Raw genomic sequence first — 9,343 nt, 5'->3', positions numbered from 1 at the left:
AATTGCTTTCATTGAATAGCTGAAGTGGTAACTTGACTTACATTGCATTTGTTAACATTAGTTAATATTACATAACCATATTAGTATGAACTAACAATGAAAAATACTTCTAAAACATTTGTTGATGTTAATTTCACTATTTACTAATACATCATTAAAATCAATTTGTTCATATTATTTGATGTATAAGTATCTGTATTTAATGGACCTGAGCTAACAATGAACAATTGTACTGTTCTTAACAGTTATTTTTTTTATGTATTTATTTTTTATTCAACTAGCATTTATTGGCATGGGGCATGGAACATACATAGCTTGATTTTGGCAGACGAGATCTGCTACGTTGCTGATGCTGAGCAAATACAACAATTTGTTCAGCTTAGTCAAAATAACAAACAAAAGGCTACCGCAAGAAAACGTTAGAACCTCCATAACAGATCTCTACAGGTGGCGCTGGGGAGGAGGAGGGATAACAAGCTTTCATAATAGTGCAATGTGCCGATCACAGGCTAGGGTACAATATATATGGTTACGTGGATTTGAAAGTACTTCTGATTGGTTGGTGCCGCGGCGTTAAAAGAACCAATCAGCGTTCGGTTAGAGTTTTATGCCTAAACTATGTATTAACAAGTAACCATAAAATGCTTAAAATGACTGGGACGGTGGGCATTGGCTAAATTTGTCTTGCATCTTCTGTTCTGTTTTCTAGTTTATGAGAATGTGGTGAAGCCAGTGACAGGGTAACAAAACAGCAACAAAAAGTGACAAAACAGATTGAGAAAGCAATAACCCCCCCTCCTTCTCTCTCTCTCTCTCTCTCTCTCTCTCTCTCTCTCTCTCTCTCTCTCTCTCTCTCTCTCTCTCTCTCGAACAAAGACACATGATCATAGCAATTCAAAGCTTTCCTCCTTACTATTTACAAATGCTCTTTGCCATATCCCCATTATCATGTTCACCTATGCATTTTCTAATCCAGGATGTGGCCGCTGGGGTTATGCAGTCAGAAGGCCTGTCTGGACAGCGCATGTATATTCAGTGAAATCCTAATCGTTTAACAAGCCCTTCAAGTCAGTTTAATGTTTTGGATGTTTACGAAACAGACCTCTCAGGCAAATGCTGCCTTTTGGATGTGTCGTAATAGCATCTGTGAGATATTTTTATTATGGGTGTAATGCACCTACAAAAGCTGTGTCTGCTCTTTAGTGGAGGAGTGAGAGGTTAAAATATAGATAATTCTGTTCATGTGTTTCTAGTAAAATTAAGCTTTGCTTTGTGTATCATATGTATCATGTATCATATTCTTTAGTAATATTGGTATATTTGTATGTAAAGTTTAGTTCTGGCACATTGTATTTTTATTTAATTGCACAGAGAATAAAACATACATATTGCCAGCTCTAAATCAAAAATAATCATAAAAGCATTACAAATACTTTGAGCTTCATATACATAATATATATTTTTTTAATACAATGAATGTAATTAACATATGTTCAAACCCATGACCTCGCTGTTGCTAGCATCATGCTCTACTGTTTGTTTTAAAGGGGTCATATAATGCCATTTTTGTACAAGCTAATATGATTATTTAGGGTCTAAATTAAAAGTTTTTAATATACTTTAATTAAAAATTCTCATTAGTATTGTAAGAAAACACAAATTTTACCTGGTCAAAAACAGCTCTGTTTTCAGCACGCCGTTTCAGTGCATGTGTCTTTAAATGATAATGAGCTTTGCTCACCCCGCCCCTCTGTTCTGTGCTTACACCGTTTCTAACACAATAACCACGTGTTGTTCATTATAAACGTGGGATTATGAATTATATTGAGAACGTCATACATAGAAAACATGCCGTAATGTACCCTGAGTGTAAACCTTAGATGCATTCATCGTGAAGCCTGCAGCAAGGTTTGCAAATTTCGCAAAGATTAATATAAATACCAACCCAGCTAGAAATTTTTTGTTCTAAAAATGTTCTAAGAACATTAGCATGTATTGTTCTATAAATGTTTTCAGCGGCTAGTTTTAGTTTTGTTCTCAGAATGTTCTTTTAAAAGTTTGGAGAACATTCTTTAAAAACATTATTAAAATGTTTAGTAGTAACGTTCTTTTAACATTATTCTCTAACGTTCTTAGAAAGTTTTCAGCGGCTAGTTTTAGTTTTGTTCCCAGAATGTTCTTTTAAAAGTTTGGAGAACATTCTTTAAAAACATTATTAAAATGTTTAGTAGTAACATTCTTTTAACATTATTCTCTAACGTTCTTAGAAAGTTTTCAGCGGCTAGTTTTAGTTTTGTTCCCAGAATGTTCTTTTAAAAGTTTGGAGAACATTCTTTAAAAACATTATTAAAATGTTTAGTAGTAACATTCTTTTAACATTATTCTCTAATTTTCTCAGAACGTTTTCAGCGGGTAGTTTTATTTGTGTTCCCAGAATGTTTTTTTAAATGTTTAGAGAACATTTTCTAAAAACATTATTAAAATGTTTAGTAGTAACATTTTTATAACATTATTCTCTGACGTTCTTATAATGTTTTTAGCGTGTAGTTTTATTTTTGTTCCCAGAATGTTCTTATAAATGTTCGGATAACATTTTTTTAAAAACATTATTAAAATGTTTAGTAATAACGTTCTTATAACATTATTCTCTAATGTTCATAGAACGTTTTCAGCGGGTAGTTTTATTTTTGTTCCCAGAATGTTTTTTTAAATGTTTAGAGAACATTTTCTAAAAACATTATTAAAATGTTTAGTAATAACATTCTTATAACATTATTCTCTAACGCTCTTATAATGTTGTAAGCGGATAGTTTTATTTTTGTTCCCAGAATGTTCTTTTAAATGTTCGGATAACATTATTTAAAAACATTATTAAAATGTTTAGGTGTACCATTCTTACAACATTATTCTCTAACGTTCTTAGAAAGTTTTCAGGGGGTGTTTTTATTTTTGTTCCCAGAATGTTCTTTTAAAAGTTCAGATAACATTTTTTTTTACAACATTATAAAAATGTTTAATAATAATATTGTTAGAACATCATTTCTCCTAAAAGGTAGGATAACATTCTCTAAGAACACTCTAAAAATGTTTCGTGATGATGACCTTCTATAAATGTTTAATCATAACATTTTTAGAACATTATCCCTTTATTCTTATAAAGTTTTTAGCAGGAAGTTTTATTTTTATTCTTAGAACGTTCTTCTAAAAGTTAGGATAACATTCTCTAAAAATACTCTTAAAAATACTAGGCTACTTAACATTCTTATAAATTTTTTAGTGGGAAGTTTTATTTTTGTTCCCAAAATGTTCTCTTAAACATAAAAAATGCTTAGCTATAACATTGTTAAAACATACAATTTTATTAATCTCTAAAATAAAACAAAAATCTAACAGGTTTATGAATGGCATTCACATAAATTATTAGAAGTTCTGCGTACAGTAGATGCCCAACATTAAATGAAGAACTCAGTAAAGTCCAATGTGCAATCACACGTCTTGACTGCTGTTTGCTCAGAGCGCTCATCATCAGTCTTTGGTTGTCTTGGTTCTTGCAGAAAAAGAATAAAGTCATCTGCATTAATAGGTGTTCTACTGTTCTTCTCTTCTTCTTTTTCAGCTGCTATCCCAGTTAGCAGAATTGAGCTTCATTCTCTGTGTGCATGGTAGAGTTTTTCCTCATAGCCTATAAAAGAAGATCATGCAACAGTGTAAACAAAAATAATACAAATACATATTACATATTAAGATCACAAGCAATATTGACTTTGAAAACTTTCAAAATTAGCCAGCCTAATTATTAATCAGAAATTAATTAGATTAGTTTATTTAAATTATAAATATGATACCTTATGAGTATCTATTTTGTTTCTGTAATTTAAAACATATACTTAATCCATTATATACATGTTAAAGGGATACTCCACTTTTTTTGGAAATAGGCTCATTTTATAACTCCCCCAGAGTTAAACAGTTGAGTTTTACCGTTTTCTAATCCATTCAGCCGAGTTTCTGATATTTAGAAGAATGTCAGTAACCAGACAGTTTCTGGTCTCATTGACTTCCATAGTATATTTTTTTTCCTACTATGGAAGTCAATGAGACCAGAAACTGTCTGGTTACTGATATTCTTCCAAATATCAGAAACTCGGCTGAATGGATTCGAAAACGGTAAAACTCAACTGTTTAACTCTGGGGGAGTTGTAAAATGAGCCTATTTCCAAAAAAAGTGGAGTATCCCTTTAATAACACAACTAGAGGCTAAATTATTTTAACAAACTACAAACTTGGCTTGAGAAGTGTGAACCTCGAACTCAGGTAGCCTTGAGCACAGCTGCAGCATGTCACAGTACTGCCCACGATGCTTTTGCTCTGATGTAACAGCTCATTTTCATCAGTTATATTGTCTATGGATTGTTACATTTCTTACAGATTTCTGCTTGTTTTAAATCAGATACAGATAATGTGAGCTACTGTCTGTGCATATGAAAGCTTGTTTCCGCCATGGAATACAATTTTTAAAAAAGGTAATTGCGAATCACAATTCAAACTTTTTTTTCTCAGAAGTGCAAGATATAAACTCGCAATTGGCCGTTTGAAAGTCAGAATCACAGGATAAATTAGTAAAACCTGAGAAAAAAAAGCAATTCTGGCTTATTTCTTTTTGCTGTCGTTTCTATATGAGAACATTAATGCACTTCATCAATACAGCTGCTCTGAGAGTCACTTCAGCAGCATTTTAGCTTCATTTGAGAAAAACTATCATCATATCATAAAACACAGAGAAACTCAAAGGTCTACACGGCAATCCGTCAAATAAAAGTTTGGTTTAACCTTTGAAGAACGTTTTGCTTAAATCATTACATTTTAAATAATTGGTTATACAGTAGCAATTTAATTAAACCATTCAAATGGAATCAAGAAAACAAAAAAAAAATTTACTTTTGGGAGATGCGAGAGCGAAGTAGTCCAGTGATAATTAACAGGCAGCCATGGTTAATGCAATTTGCAAAAACCCGCCCCCTTTAGTTACTGTTGCTATGTCCAACAAGCCATGGCGCTCTCACGCCACACATCATGTTGTCACGCAATGAAAAATACATTGCGGATCACAGAAAAAACGCTGAAACGTTTAAACGCAGAGACAAGACAGAGCAGGTTACTTTTGATATGAAAGTTGAAACAAAGTCTCAACGTTTAATTTGTGTAATTTTTTTAGAAAAAAATATTTTTGGTAAAATAAAAATGTAAAAAATACCTGTCAATCAAACTCCCTCGAAGGGTGAATTCTGAGGGGAGTAAAAAAGACAGCTCACAATTCTGATATTTTCTTGCAATTGTGTGTTCCTGCCTCACAATTCTGAGAGAAAAAAAAATACTGTAATTTTACTGATGGAAACAGACAGTAAAAAAGTGGACTTCAAGGATTTCTTATTCTGTAGCTCCCTGTGGGATTTTTTTGACAAGTCCATAAAAATGCATCCATCCATGATAAAAGTACTCCACACGGCTCTGGCAGGTTAATAAAGGCGAAAGGTGAAGCGAAGTGATGCGTTTGTGTAAGAAACATATCCATATTTTATATTTTAGGGCTGGGAATCGATTAAAAAAAGTAACTGATTATTTACACAATTTGCTGTAATTAAATGCAATTAATTGCATTTCCCCCAAGCTTGTAATCATCAATATTTAAACTTAGAATAACCTAATTAAACAACAAAAAGGAAAAAAAGGAACAGAAAATAGCCCTGTATTAAAATAATATTAAACATCAATATATCAATATATTATTATTTTCAATAATCAATCAACATAATAAATTTAACAATTTATTATTATAATTTTTTTTTTCTAATTATCAAAATAAAACATAGTCCTACAAAGCTATTATTACAAGAGCATGTGATCAGAGCAGGTCATTTTACCATTGTTGTCAGCATGACTATACCAGCTCAGTAGGGCTATTTCACAGAAGTCTACTACTGAGAAATTTCACGTTATTTGACTTTGCTTTTCCAGTGCATGATCGGTACATGATTGGAGCGTTTGGGCCGTTAACGACAGAGCAGAACGCGCAGCGCAAACACGGAGCAGAACATTGAGCAAAGAGCTCAATGTTTGCTCAGTGTTGTGTGTGTGTGTGTCAGTGCGCCGACACACACACACGGAATGGAGAGCGCGGAGCGGAAAAGACCCGGTCATGAAAGCTGCGCGAGAATAAAACCTGATCGCCAAACACGGAGGGGCGGGACGGCATATTTTGCAGCCTTTTCCGCAACAGGAAGTCATTAAAATGAGGCAAAAAAAGTGCTGCGTTAATTGCATTTTTTTTATAAACTCGTTAAGCATCTCAAATTAATCGCGAAGATTAACGTGTTAATTCCCCCAGCCCTACCATAATATTTTATCGACTTAAATAACTAGCTTCCAGCAGACAGCCATATGCAAGTCAAATTACGCCCAAAGAGTTAGTCAACGCATCGATACGCATATGCGCCTGCAAGGCTACGCATCACTACACTTCGGCCACCATATGCGTCTATGAGTAGAAAAATGTGTCGTCCCAGTTTTTGATACGCGACGCACCGTTGTATGCAATACTATGCGTTGTTGGTGGGGGCAAAACTGCAAGTTGCTTGCGTCCGACGTGTTGACTATAAAAGGCTCTTGTCGGTGCATGACATAGGAATAGCATAAGCTTTGACGGCTCTCGCGGTTCAAACAAACAGGGCTAGGCAATAAATTAAAGCTCCTCCCACATTTCTCTTTATATGATTCTCTTTAATGATAATTTTTCTAAAAATCTCTGTGGAAAGAAAGTCAGATATAAATCTGGGACAGATATAAATCTGGCACGAGGGAGAAAAAAATAGATCATTTTTATTTTGGAGTGCATTGTGCGTTTAAAATTGACTACGGTTTTATAAAATGCAGTGGATACTTACTAGTGATGGACTTGTTTCTCTGTTGGTGCCTGTTCTGCTCCGTAAACATTGGTCCAATGCTTGATCTTAAGAAAATGTAAAAAGTGTGTTAATGTGTGTTAACAGACTATTGATCTGGGTGACATAGGACCATTTTTTATGTTTTCCTTAAGTGTTAGGCTATATAAATCTGGAGAACCCTTACTAACATTAACCATGGTTTTGCTACACTAACTAAATGGTAATAAATTATTGTAATCAATCCACCATAAAAATATTGTTTCTACACTTTACTATAATAAAAACCATGGTTAATTTAGCAAAGGACCCTGGGAACATGTCCTAAAAAGAACAGCTCATCCAAAAAATAGACTCTCTATCGTTATTTACCGGTACTCCATGTTGTTCCAAAACTGTATGAATTTATTTTGTATAACCTTAATTAAGATATCTTGAGAAATGACTTCACTGTTTTTTTTTTTGTTTTTTTTTATAAAATGGGTTCCAATGTTGTTTAATTCCCAACATTCTTGTGTTTCAGAGAAGTAAGTCATACAGGTTTGAAAATAATTTCATTTTGAAAGGACATTTATGTTATGTATAAAGACACAATGTTCTCAGTTCCCTCATTGTAAAGCTCCTATGCTGAGGTTTATTTAATTTTATTTTTTCAAAATGTTGCAAGTAAAATGTTCTAATTGTGTTAACTTGTCACATTAGAAGAACGTTTTATGAAGAACATTCAACATCTCATCTCTCAATGATATCCTCAAAACATTTCCCTAATGTGACAGAGAGAATGTTCTTCTTTTGTTATCATGAAACATTGGGACAATGTTATATTGAGATCATTGTACAACTTTAACTTTAGCAACATTCCCAAAATATGCTCAAAATGTTGCAAGTAGAATGTTCTTCTTTTGTTATCATGAAACATTGGGAACATTTGTTTCCATAAAATGGGTTCCAATGTTGTTTTATTCCCAACATTCTTGTGTTTCACAGAAGTCATACAGGTTTGAAAATATTTTCATTTTGAAAGGACATGTTTGGGTCAGCTAGGCCCATAAAAGCTCATATCAAGAAGACAGGTACAATTTTGACTGGCGGGTTTGGACCAGTGTGCCTTTGAGCAGAGTTTACATGTTCTGCCTCTATTTCACGTGTATTTTACTATGACAATACTCACCGCAACTGAAGATCATGTGGCTGGATAATTTATTCCCAAAATTCCTGGATAATGGGAAACACACACATACAGCAATATTATTAGCTATTTGTATTTACTTACTAAAAGAGACATAAAAAGCTTGCAAATTTTTACTCACCAGCTCAAAAACATATTATGATGATGACTCATCATTTTGACGGTAACGTTAGGCCGATATCCCGCGATCATTCAAAAGCCTAGTTTTCATAACTTAGTGGTTCGAGTTCCTCTCTGTATAAAGACACAATGTTCTCAGTTCACTCATTGTAAAGCTCAGACTATGCTGAGGTTTATATTTATTTATTTTTATCAAAAACTAACTTAGCTGACAATATTTAGCCTAACGTTACACATGCAGCCTGAAACATTGACATAATATCGATATTGCTCTAGTCGCATTTAAAATTAGCTTCTCAATTTAACACACTATATTTTGATGTAGCAGAATGGATTTTTATATAAAATAAAGTTATTTACCTTCCGCAGATTGCAATATGTCCGTTACACGTAGGCTACGTTGTTAAAATTCGTTGTCCATTTACATCCCGCAACTCGCTCAAAATAAAAATGTAACTGTACGATGCAAAATAATCCATGTTTTAAACAATGTAAAAGCCACAGAACCGAAGGAGGCTAGTACTGAAGATCCTCCCGAGCAGCAGCAGCGCGCGCACACACACACACTCTCACTCTAACAGACGAATATTCAAACTTCAAACTTGACCAGTAAAAGGCGCGCATAGCTGCCATTGGCCAGATTCCTGGATGACAGTCTGAATAGCCAATCATGCTCAAAACAACTCGAAGAGACAGCCAATAATGTGGTAACATTGCAATTACAGGAAAAGATTACATGTTTTAAAAGAAAGAATATGAAAAAAATGTGCACGGCTATTTATTTAGTTGTATTTGTAAGCTGGCTGTTATATTTAATCAATTGGTTAAATGGTGTCTTCATTGCAGTGCATGATAAAAAAATAAATAAACTTACAATAACATATAAATAATAATAATAAATTACACAAATAATATATACCATGTATAACAACATATATTTACCACTGCTCTGCCAAACAGCAGTTTAAAAGAGCAAACATATTATATATTAAACAGAGCAAACATTGCATATGTAGGCTATTCATATACAATTCTGTATACCTACCTACATGAAAAACTAATGGATTGGTATCATGGTAACATTAGAGTTACATTC

At 33.4% G+C, this 9,343-nt stretch overlaps 1 long non-coding RNA gene across 1 annotated transcript; it reads right to left on the bottom strand.

Moving 5' to 3' along the window:
- Positions 1–2,924: 2,924 nt before the first annotated feature.
- LOC308682719 lies at positions 2,925–8,830 on the bottom strand. Its single transcript, XR_014029183.1, has 5 exons — positions 8,608–8,830; positions 8,249–8,361; positions 8,110–8,153; positions 6,942–7,006; positions 2,925–3,682 (listed from the first exon to the last, which is right to left on the bottom strand). It is a non-coding gene; the product is annotated as an uncharacterized lncRNA (long non-coding RNA).
- Between the last annotated feature and the right edge of the window lie 513 nt (positions 8,831–9,343).

This window comes from Scardinius erythrophthalmus (assembly GCF_964197995.2).
Source record: "Scardinius erythrophthalmus genome assembly, chromosome: 2".
Taxonomy (NCBI): Eukaryota; Metazoa; Chordata; class Actinopteri; order Cypriniformes; family Leuciscidae; genus Scardinius; species Scardinius erythrophthalmus.
Note: the sequence above shows the minus strand (reverse complement) of the source record. Positions and strands in the feature narration are given on the sequence as shown.